We start from the raw sequence: 11,396 nt of genomic DNA on the forward strand, positions 1-11,396 counted from the left end.
GTTCTTGACACCCTCAAGCTTGAAAGAAGGGAATTTTGCAGCCTGAGACCCCTATTGGAGTCTTCTAGGATGGACATCAATAATGAAGGAGGATCCTGTGAGGTACCCTCTTCTGGAATGTATGGATTCTTCTGTCCTCTCTTTGTGAGACTCCTCAACTTGTATCCTCGTTTCTCATTTAAATACTGCATGGGAATTCCTTCCTCCCTTCCAGTTCTGACCATTTGCTGATGTGTAACTGTTACAGAGAATGGTTTTGAGTTCGGGAATAGGTGCTATTTTGGGGAGTCTTAGCACTCATGACAGAGAAGAAACTCAAGTTTACATAGGGTCTCTTCCTCAGCCTGACTTAGGCAATTGAAATGTTTCATTCTTAAAATGATTGCTTTCTGAGCCCTGGCTTGTGTAGCTCAGTGGATTGAGTGTGGGCTGTGAATCAAAGGGTCACTGGTTTGATTCCTGGTCAGGGCACATGCCTGGATTGCAGGCCAGATCCCCAGTGGGGGCCACGTGAGAGGCAACCACATGAGTTTTCTCTCCCTCTCTCTCTCTTTCTCTTTCCCTTCCCCTCTCTCTAAATATAAATAGATAAAATCTTTAAAAAATTATTACTTTCTTTGCAGAAGTGGCTGAACAGCTGGATTTTAGGATGCCCTTCCTCTTTTGAATTTACCTAAATTGCATTGTCCAGTTCAGTGGTTTTGTTTTTTATAAGCCCAAATCATAGTGGGAAATACTTTGCACATTGTGTATCTCTACTAAGTGTATATGGAAAAATGTGTGAATATATTCATGTAAACATATATTTGCCTATTACCTATGTAGCTAGCTATCTATTTAATGAAAGACTTCCTTCACTTAGTATGGGTGAATCATTGTGATACTATTCAATTTTCAGTCTATTTTTCAGTTCTGCTAAAGTAATATTATTTTACAAATTAGTTCTTACGCACTTGTGTGTTTCAGGTGACTATCAGGAGACCAAAGACATGCTGTCAGAATAAACGTCATCTTTTCTACTGTCCTGAAATTACTGCAGGACCGGTAGCACCTGTAGTTTGAGGGTGAAGCCTCAGATATCTGCAAGGAAATAGGAGCAGAAATTTGTGCTTTTGGTTTTGAATGTTTGACTATTCTGAGATCTAATTCTCTTCTTAGCCATTAGTTTGTGGTTGTCATACATTTTCATTTTACCTATGTGATAAACCACTCCATACATTGCTATTCCTTTTTTAAAACTCTCAATTATCTGTGAAATACATTTATAGAATAGGGAAAACAAATTTTACATTTTCCTGGACATTTGCAATTACATTATATCAAGTAGCTAAAATTTTCATGTAGATGTCCTTTACTCCTTCTGTAGGTCCATATTTCTGTTTGGTTTCTTTCTTTCTTCTTTCTTTCTTTCTTTCTTTCTTTCTTTCTTTCTTTTTGCTTGGAGGATTTTCTTTAACATTTTTCATAGTGTCTATGTGTTGGTGATAAATTATTTCAGATTTTCTAGTTCAAAAAAATGTCTTTAGTTCACCTTTGTTTTTGAAATATATTTTGACCATGTATAGACATCTAGACAGACAGTTTTTTCTTAAGTACTTTAAAGATATTATTCCACTTTCTCTGGCTTTCTTTTTCTGTTATTCTTATAAAATTCACATAGCATAGAATTGATTATTTTAACAATTTGAAAGTTTACAATGCAGTGTCTTTTAATGTGAAATCATCATCACTATTTAGTTTGACAACTTCTTCATGATCCCAAACAAAAACCTCATACTCATTAAGCAGTCACTTCCCATTCTCTCTTTCCCCAGCGCATGGCAACCACTAATGTGCTGTTTCCATGAATTTTCTTATTCTGGATAGTTCATATGAATGAAATCATGTCACATTTGATATTTTGTGTTTGGGTTATCTTTATTTTCACACAAAAAAGCTACTATCATACTTATCTTTGTTCCTATGTAGGTAAAAAGTGTTTTCCTTTTCTACTCTGGCTATTTTTATGATTTTTCTTTAGCAATGGTTTTAAGTAATTTTATTATTATGTACATTGGCATGATTTTCTTTTTTCAGCTTTAGTAAGGTATAATTGAGAGATAAAATTTTAAGATATTTAATGTATCATGATGACTTGATATATGTATACATTGTGAAAGGATTTCTCCCTATGTTTTTCCTGTTTAGGGCATTCCTTTAGTTTCTTGGATCTGTGAAATTATGGCTTTCATCAAATTTGGTAATTTTTCATTCACTTCTTCAAGTATTTTTTTCTATCCCCCTACTTTTCTCTTTTGGTATATCCAAATGTATGTATATTAGGCCACTGGAAGTTGTTTCAGACCCTAATAGTGCTTTATTCATTCATTTTTTTCTCTTGGATTTATTATCAAACAGTTTCTATTACTGTAGGTTCAAGTTCACTAATCATTTTGTCTGCCTTTATCCAAACCAGTGTATTTTTTTCACCTCAGACATTTTAGTTTTCAGCTCTCAATGTTCATTTGAGGGTATTCTTAATATCTTCCATGTATTTAACAAGCCTAAGCATTCTTATGTCTTGAAAATATGGAATTCAGCTATAATAATTATTTTAATGTCCTTACCTATTAATAATATCAGTTATGTCGTTTCTAGGCAGTTTTGGTCAATAGTATTTTATCCTCATTATGGACCTTACTTTCCTGCTTCTTTGCATGTCTGGAATTTCATCTGTATACTAGACAATGTGAGTTTGACCTTATTGAGTGCTGAGTATTTTTATATTTCTGTAAACAATTATCCTTGAGCTTTGTTCTGGGATACAGTTAAGTTACTTGGAAATAGCGTGGTCTTTTGGGTTGTAGTACTTTCCTAGGGCTGCCATAACAAACTACTGCAAACTGAGTGGCTTAAAACAACAGATGTGTTGTCTTACGGTTTTGAAGGCTAAAAGGCTAAAATCAAGGTGTCAGCAGGGTGGGTTTCTTATGAGGGCTCTGAGGGAAAATCTGTTCCCTGCCTTTCTCCTAGCTTTGTTGATGACCAGCACTGCTTGGTATTGTTTGGCTTGTAGATGCATCACTACAATTCCTGCCTCCATATTCACATGGTATTCTCCCTTTGTGTCTCTTGTCTTCTTTCTTAGAAAGACATCAGTCAGCATGACCTCATCTTGACTCCACAACACCTCTATTTCCAAATGAGGTCACATTCACAGATAATGGAGGTTAGTATTTGAACATATCTTTTTGGTTGACAAGTCAACCTACAACACAGGTCTTGTTTTTCAACTTTGTTAGGAAAGATCAGAGCAGTGTTTATTCTAGGGCTAATATTTTCTCATACCTAAGGCAGAACCCTTTGAGTATTCTAGAAAATGAATCATTTGTTTTCTTCTCTGATGGGACCAGGAACTATTTCTAGTCCCGTGTAAGCTCTGGAGTTTTCTCTCTGTACTTTTTCCTTTCTGGTTTTCTGTCCTGCAAACTCTGGCGTCCATGGACTCCTAGCTCCATCTCATCAACTGATGGCGACTGCCATGCGCCCGCTGTGTACGCTGTGTCATGCAGTCTCTCTGCAGTCAGTTAGCTGCAACAGTTGTCTGATTCATTTGTTTACATCTCGGAGATCATTGCCCTTTGTTACCAAATATCCAATGAGTGGAAAATCATTGTTTCATCTATTTTGGCATCTTTTAGCTCTTTCAGATAGGAGTAAAAATTTGGTTCCTGTTATTCCATCTTGGGTAGGAACAGAAATTGTGTGATATTGGCTTGGCTACAAAATTCATTTGGTTTTTCGTAGGCTGGCTGTAGTAGTGTTTAGTTGTCTAACTTCATTTGAAACAATTTTCTTAGATTGTGTTCTGACAGCTGTCACATCAGCACACGCTTAAAAAACTTACCAAAATTGATGAATTTTTGTGTAGCCATTTTAATATCGAAGAGGGAAGAAAATATGTAACGTTTTCAGCATATTATGCTTTATTATTTCAAGAAAGGCAAAAATGCAACTGAAACACACAAAAAAGATTTGTATAGCGTATGGAGAACATGCTGTGACTAATCAAATGTGTCAAAAGTGGTTTGTGAAGTTTCATGCTGGAGATTTCTCACTGGACAATGCTCTATGGTCGCGTAGGCCAGTTCAACTTGATAGCGATTGAATTGAGCGATCAATTGAGAACAATCAATGTTCTACCATATGGGAGATAGCCAGCATATTGAAAATATCCAGATCAGTAAAGCTATTGGTGAAAATGAAAAATGTGTCTTTTACGGAAAAAACCACAGGGACATTTTGGCCAACCCAATATAAATTCAACACCTAAAATATCTAATGTGATAAATGTCCTGACAATTAAAACTTATTCAAATTAAAACCAATGTTGAAAGACTGCCTGACACATACATATATTTATATAGACAGACAGCACTTACAAACAATTGGGAGAATGTACAGCAAATACCAAGAATGTTTTCCTCTTGCTAGTGGATTTCTAAGTGGTACCTTTATTTCCTTATCAATGGTTTCAATATTTTCCAACACTTCTGAACACATGAAAATCACCCACACAATTATGTAACATAAATATTTTTAAATGGGATTTGGACTCCCAAAATTAAGCACACATTCTCTACCTGGCTTGCTTTCACTGTTGATCATACTTTTGCTAGATTCTCTAGCCTCTGGCATACTTACCTCTTTTGTAACTAGAAAGAAAACATATTTGAAATCCAATTTGTAGATGATGTGTAGTCATCCGGTTTCCTTCACACCTTCAAGTACAATAGTACACAAGTAACAATCTATCCTGTTTTTTAAGCCTTACCTCCAGAAATAGTGTTAACTTATATTTTATAAAGGAAAATTGTATTTATATATGAACCATATTCTCTGTGACATGATTGGATCCAATATTTTTATGGAAGACTGCATGTGACCCATAGCCAATTATAGTACCATTATAATATCATTACCATTGCAGATAAAATGATACCCATCATGAACCAATACCATGACAGTTTCTTGAGAGGACCAAATAAGGACAAAAAAATCCCCTTCTCTTTATGAAGGCACTGCCTCACCTGCTCTGCCTCCACTCTACCCAGACCCACTTCTTAAGGAATTCCTCACCACTAGCTCAAAATATAAGCAAAGCCCTGAAAACCCTTCAGCACGACTCACTTCTCAAGTCTGCCTTCACTCTCTTATCTGAGTGTGTATTTTTGCTTTAATAAAACCTCTGTACTTCACTGACTCTTTCTGTCTTAATCTCGAATTCTTTCTTGCACAGAGACAAGAACCTGGACACTGCCACTGGGTTGAGTCTTCCCTTGGCCTCCCTGTGAACCACAGACATTATCACCAGTTAATAATGCTCATATATATTTAAAATTTAGTTATTCTCAAATACACATTGTGGTACGACATTGTAGTTTTAATTTGCATTTTTTGAATGGTTAATAATGTAGAACAAATTTTTGTTTGCTTATTTGCTATCCATGTGTTCACTCTGATGAAATGCCAATTGATGTCTTTTGCCCATTTTTATAATTGCATTGTTAATTTTCCAATTTTTGAGTTTTGAGACCTCTTCATATATTCTTGGTACAAGTCCTTTGTTACATATAAGATTTGAAAATACTTTATTCCAGACAGTAGCTTGATTTTTATTTTCTTAAAAAGTGACTTCCTCAGAGCAAATATTTGAATTTTGAAGAAGCCAACTTAATTTTTTTCCATTATGAGTCTTGATTTTGGTGTCATGTTTAAGATTTCTTTGCCTAATTTCAGGTTATGAAATTGTTCTGTTTTCTGTTAAAAGTTTAATTTCCCTTTTAACATTGAATCTGTGATCCATTTTGAGTTAATTTTTATGTAAACTGTGAGGTATTTTTTTGCATATCATTTTCTAATGATCTTAATACTATTTATTTAAAAGGCTAATAATTATTAATTGAAGATATCTAATTTGGAAAGAAGTAAAACTTTTTATTCATAGATGACATCATTATAGATATAGAAAAATCAGTAAGAAATCTTCTAAAACTATACTAGAACTAATAAACAAGATCAACAAGTTTGCAGGATACTAGTTTAACATATAAAAACTAATTTTATATCTATGAACTATTAATAAAGCATTCAGCTCTGGCTGGTGTGGATCAGTTGATTGAGTGCCAGCCTGCAAACCAAGGGGTTGCTGGTTTGATTCCCAGTCAGGGCACATGCCTGGGTTGTGGGCCAGATCCCCAGTCGGGGGTGCATGAGCAGCAACCACACCTTGATGTTTCTCTCCCTCTCTTTCTCCCTCCCTTCTCCTCTCTCTAAAAATAAAGGGATAAAATCTTAAAAAATAAGCAGTTCAAAACTGAAATTAAAAAAACAATTTGGCCCTGGCTGGTGTAGCTCAGTGGATTGAGCACAGCCTGCAAACCAGAGTATCGCGGTTCGATTCCCAGTCAGGGCACATGCCTGGGTTGCAGGCCAGTTCCCAGCAGGGGACACACGAGAGGCAACCATACATTGGTATTTTTCTCCCCATCTCCTTCCTTTCCCCTCTAAAGATAAATAAATAAAATCTTTTTAAAAAGAAGGGAAACAATATCCAAGGCTCCAATAATTTGTAAAAAAAAAAGATTCACAACAGCATCGACAAGAATAAAATATTTAGGGAATAAAATACTCTGTTAAATACAAATTTAACAGAAGAAGTCTAATCTTGAACATGGAGAATTACAGCACATAGCTGGAAATGTATTAAATAAGATCTAAATAAATAAAAAGATGTTTCATGTTTATGACTTGGAAGACTTGATATTGTTAGTATGACAATACTCCACAAATTGGTTTAAAAATTCAATACAGTCCTTATCAACATCCCTGTTGGAGTTTTTGTAGAAATTAATAAAATGGCCCTAAAATTTATATGCAAATGCGAGGGAACCAAAATAGCCAGGCAATATTGAAAAAGAACAAAGTTGGAGAATTCATACTAATTGCAAAATTCATACCAATGCTATGGTAATCAAGACAGTGTAGGACCGGCATAAGGATAGACATATAGATCAGTGGACTAGAACACTAGGTCCAGAAATAAACCCTCACATTTACAGACAATTGATTTTCTTTAAAGGTATCAGGATACCAAACCTCTAACAAAATACCAGCAAACCAAGTTCAGTAATATTTAAAAGTTTTATTACTGCATGTAGGAATACAAAGTTATTTTAATATCTGAAATTCAATTAAGTTTATACACTAACAATCATGAAGTAAAATATGGAAAAACACATAATCTTAGTATATTCAGGAAAAGTAGTTGATAAAATCCATCACATGTTCATGATAAAAGTCCCTCAACAAACTACAAAGAGGTTTGCTGTGTTCTCCACCCCCAAGTTTATATGTTGAAGCCCTAAGCCTCAATTTGACTGTATTTGGAGATAGGGTGCATAAGGAGGCTATTGAGGTTAAATGAAGTCATTAGCGTACGGCCCTAATATGATAGGGTTTATGTCCTGAAAAGGGCTCTCTCTGTGTCTGTCTCTCTCACCTTTTCTGTTCATGCACATGCAACAAGCAGAGGCCTTGTGAACATAAAATGAGATGCCCACCACCCAGAAGCCAAGAAGAGTGATATCAACAGAGACCGACCATACTAGCACCCTGATCTCAGACATCCGACCTCCAGAACTGTGGGAAAATAAGTTTATCTTGTTGAAGCTACTAGTCTATATTTTGTTATGGTGGCCTGATCTGACTAAGGTATTCCACATTATACATGTCACGTATGAAATACTACAACTAATGTCATAATTAATAGTGAAAGACTGAATACTTCCCCCCTAAGATAAGGAACAAGATGAGGAAAGAATAGTCTTTTCAAAAAGTGGTGCTTCGCCCTGGCTGGTGTAGCTCAGTGGATTGAGCGCGGGCCTGTAAACCACGCGATTGCAGTTCGATTCCCAGTCAGGGCATATGCCTGAGTGGGGGACTCACGAGAGGCAACCATACATTGATATTTCTCTCCTTCTCTTCCCCTCTAAAGATAAATAAATAAAAAAATTTAAAAAAAGTGGTGCTTGGATAACTGGATATTTGCATTCAAGGGAACAAGTATAAAGGGACCATGGACAAAGCCAAAGGGAGGGGGTGAGATTGAGGGCGAAAGGTGGGAGGTGGGGTGGAGAAAAGTGGTGGAGGGAGAATGGAGACAACTGTATTTGAATATCAATAAAAATTATTTAAAAAAGAATGAAATTTTACCCCTACTTTATACTGTGTGCAAAAATTATCCCAAAATAGATTAAATCTTAATGTAAAAACTGAAACTATAAAGCTTGTAAGAAAACACAGGGGTAAATCTTTGTGACCTTGGATCAGGCAATGGTTTCTTGAATATGACACCAAAAACCTAAGCAAAAAATTTTGATAAATTATACTTCATCAAAATTTAAAAAATATACACTGCAAAAGATACCATCAATCGGGTAATAAAAACAACCCACAGAATGGGAGAAAGTACTTCCAAGTCACACATGTTGTATGTGACCCCTGAATATGTAAGGAACAGTTAAAGCTTAAACTTCAAAAGTCAAGAAAACCAAATGAAAAATGGGGAAAGAATTTAACATGTCATTTCTCTAAAGAAGATATACAAATGGCCAATAAGCAAATGAAAACATGCCCAACATCATGAGCTATCAGTATGCAAATCAAAACCACAATGAAATATCACTTCATACCCACTAGGGTGGCTATAATAAAAATAAATGACAGATAATAGTGTTCGTAAGAATGCAGAGAAATTGGAACTCTCATACATTGCTTGTGGGAAAATGATGTAGTCACTTTGGAAAACTGTTTAACACTTCCTCAGAAAGTTAAATATCACATTACCATATACTCCAGTAAGTATGATAAAGAACTCATATCTAGAATATATAAATAACTCCAAACTTAACAGCAAAAACAAATATCCAATTAGAATATAAAACAGAAAACTGTACTTGAATAAGAATTAAATTAAATAAAAAAAGAGAAATTGGGCAAACTTGCACTTAACACATGAACAAGCTATTGCACTTCTGGGCAGTTATCCCAGAGAAATGAAAACTTTCATATAAAAGTGTGGGTAAACGTTTGTAGCAGCTTTATTAATAAAAGCCAAAAACAGGAAACAATCTAGAATTCCTAGATTGGTTCAACAAACTGTGGTATATCTAGCCTATGAGACTACCAAAAAAGTGCAAAGGAAAAAAGATGGAGGAGCCTGTATAGTTAAAGTGATTTAAGAGATGTATCACACCACTTTAGTACTTGAGTCTCATTAGGATCCTGATACGAGCAAATAAACTTTAAAAATAGTACAATAATAGAAAAAATATGAACACGGACTAGATATCAGACTATATTAATGATTTATTTTATCCTGTTGTTAGTGTGATGATAGCATAGTGATTATGTTAAAATATCTTTATTTTTAGAGTGTACACAAATGCTTATTAAATGATATTTTGTCAGGGGTTTGCTTCCAAATAATATGGATGAGTAAGGTAGACAAAATTCTGTCATGGATCTCGTGCATCCCACCCCCTGGTGACATGCAATATCTAATTAAACTTCACCCCTTGAATATAAGCGAGAACTGAGAATATGATAGGGTATTGCTCCCATGATCATGTTATGCTTTGTGACATATGACCTTTTTCAGATGTAATGAAGATACCTAGTTAGCTGACTTTGAGTTAATAGCATGAGACACTTTCCTACTTGGGCCTGGTGTAATGAGGGTAGCGGTGAAAAGAGATAAGAAACAGTAGATGCTTTCCTGCTGCCCTTGAAGAAGCAAACAACTGTGTTGTAAACTACCTATGGAGAGGGCCACCTGCTACAGACTTGAGAATGGTCCATAGGTTGTGAGAATGGTTCATGGTTGCCGACAAGAAAGTGGTGACTTCAGTACTACAACCACAAGGAATTGAACTGTGCTAGCAGTCACAAAGCCCACGTAAAACTGTAGCTCCAGGCAATACTGTGCAGCTTGAGGAGACCATGGGCAGATAATTCATGTACAATATGCCCAGATGCCTTACTTTCTGTGAGGTAATAAATGAAGGCTCCTTGAAGCCTCTAAAAGTGTTGATAATTTGTTATGCAGCAATAGAAGCCTAATATAGAAGAGTATGGATGAATTAATAAAAAACATGAAGTAATAATTGTTGAAGCTGGGTGATGAGCACATGCTTTTCCTTACACTATTCTCCCAACTTTGATATACGTTTGACATTTTCGCAAGAATTTGAAAAACTCACAAGATGTCTTATATGCTGAATGTTTGACTTGTGGAAGTTGGCAGAGAGGTGGAATGGTCTCTGTGGTTGGCTGTATTCTCTGAGAGGGTGGAACCTTAGACCCAATCCTCACACTTCTTTAAAAAGAAGCAGACCTGGTATCCTTACCTGAGATTGAGCCTGCCTTTTGCTTTGCTGGTCATTCTTTAGTTTTTTTCCAACTTATGGTAACTGTGAACTTTTGATACAGGAGGGTTGGGGGTGAGTGTGTTATGTGTGTTTATGGGCACATGTGTGTATAGGAAACTGATGAATAAACCAGTAACAGATAAAATAACAAAAGTAGAAATAGAAACTGCTTTTAACTTTAGGCATTGTTTAGAGCGGGGGTGTCCAAACTTATGGCATCTCTGGGTCACACTGGAAGAAGAAGAAGGCTTGTCTTAGGCTACATGTTAAATACACAAACACTAATGAAAACAAAAAAAAATCTCAATATTTTAAGTACATTTACGATTTTGTGCTGGGCCACATTCATAGCCATCCTGGGCCGCATGTGGCCCTTGGGCTGCAGGTCGGCCACCCTTGGTTTAAAGAGTTAAAATGCTTGAACTCTACCTGTGAACCTATAAACTCAGCTTTATACAAGTAATAAAGTTGTCTGGTGGAAGAAAAATGTGGAAAAGGGGGTCAGTATCTCACTTGGGCCTACTAGCATGTTACATATGAAAACTCAGGCCACATAAGCTCTGCTTCATCTTTGTATAAAATATTACCTGTGCTAAATAATGAAATGTGTAACATTAAGGCACTTGACCTTCCATTTTTTCTTATATAAAATAGAACCAGCACTACCCACCCTTTCTAACTAGTCTGGGGTTTGCGTGTGTATGTATTCACAATTGGCAGAACGTAAAACTCCACATCTATCTCTCCTTGAAATAGAGAATTATTTAAGAATCACATCTACCATTTATATCAGGAAGTGACAGAGATCAAGTTGCTTTAAAAATATCAGTTCTTGGAAACACGGAAGAATACAGTCTACTCTAAGCAAGAATTCTCTTAGTCATTTCACCAAGAAGGTAAATATTTTCCGTTATGGAGAATGCACTA

This window comes from Sturnira hondurensis, unplaced genomic scaffold, assembly GCF_014824575.4.
Source record: "Sturnira hondurensis isolate 20B ecotype Veracruz unplaced genomic scaffold, ASM1482457v3 Scaffold0007487, whole genome shotgun sequence".
In the NCBI taxonomy this organism is placed as follows: Eukaryota; Metazoa; Chordata; class Mammalia; order Chiroptera; family Phyllostomidae; genus Sturnira; species Sturnira hondurensis.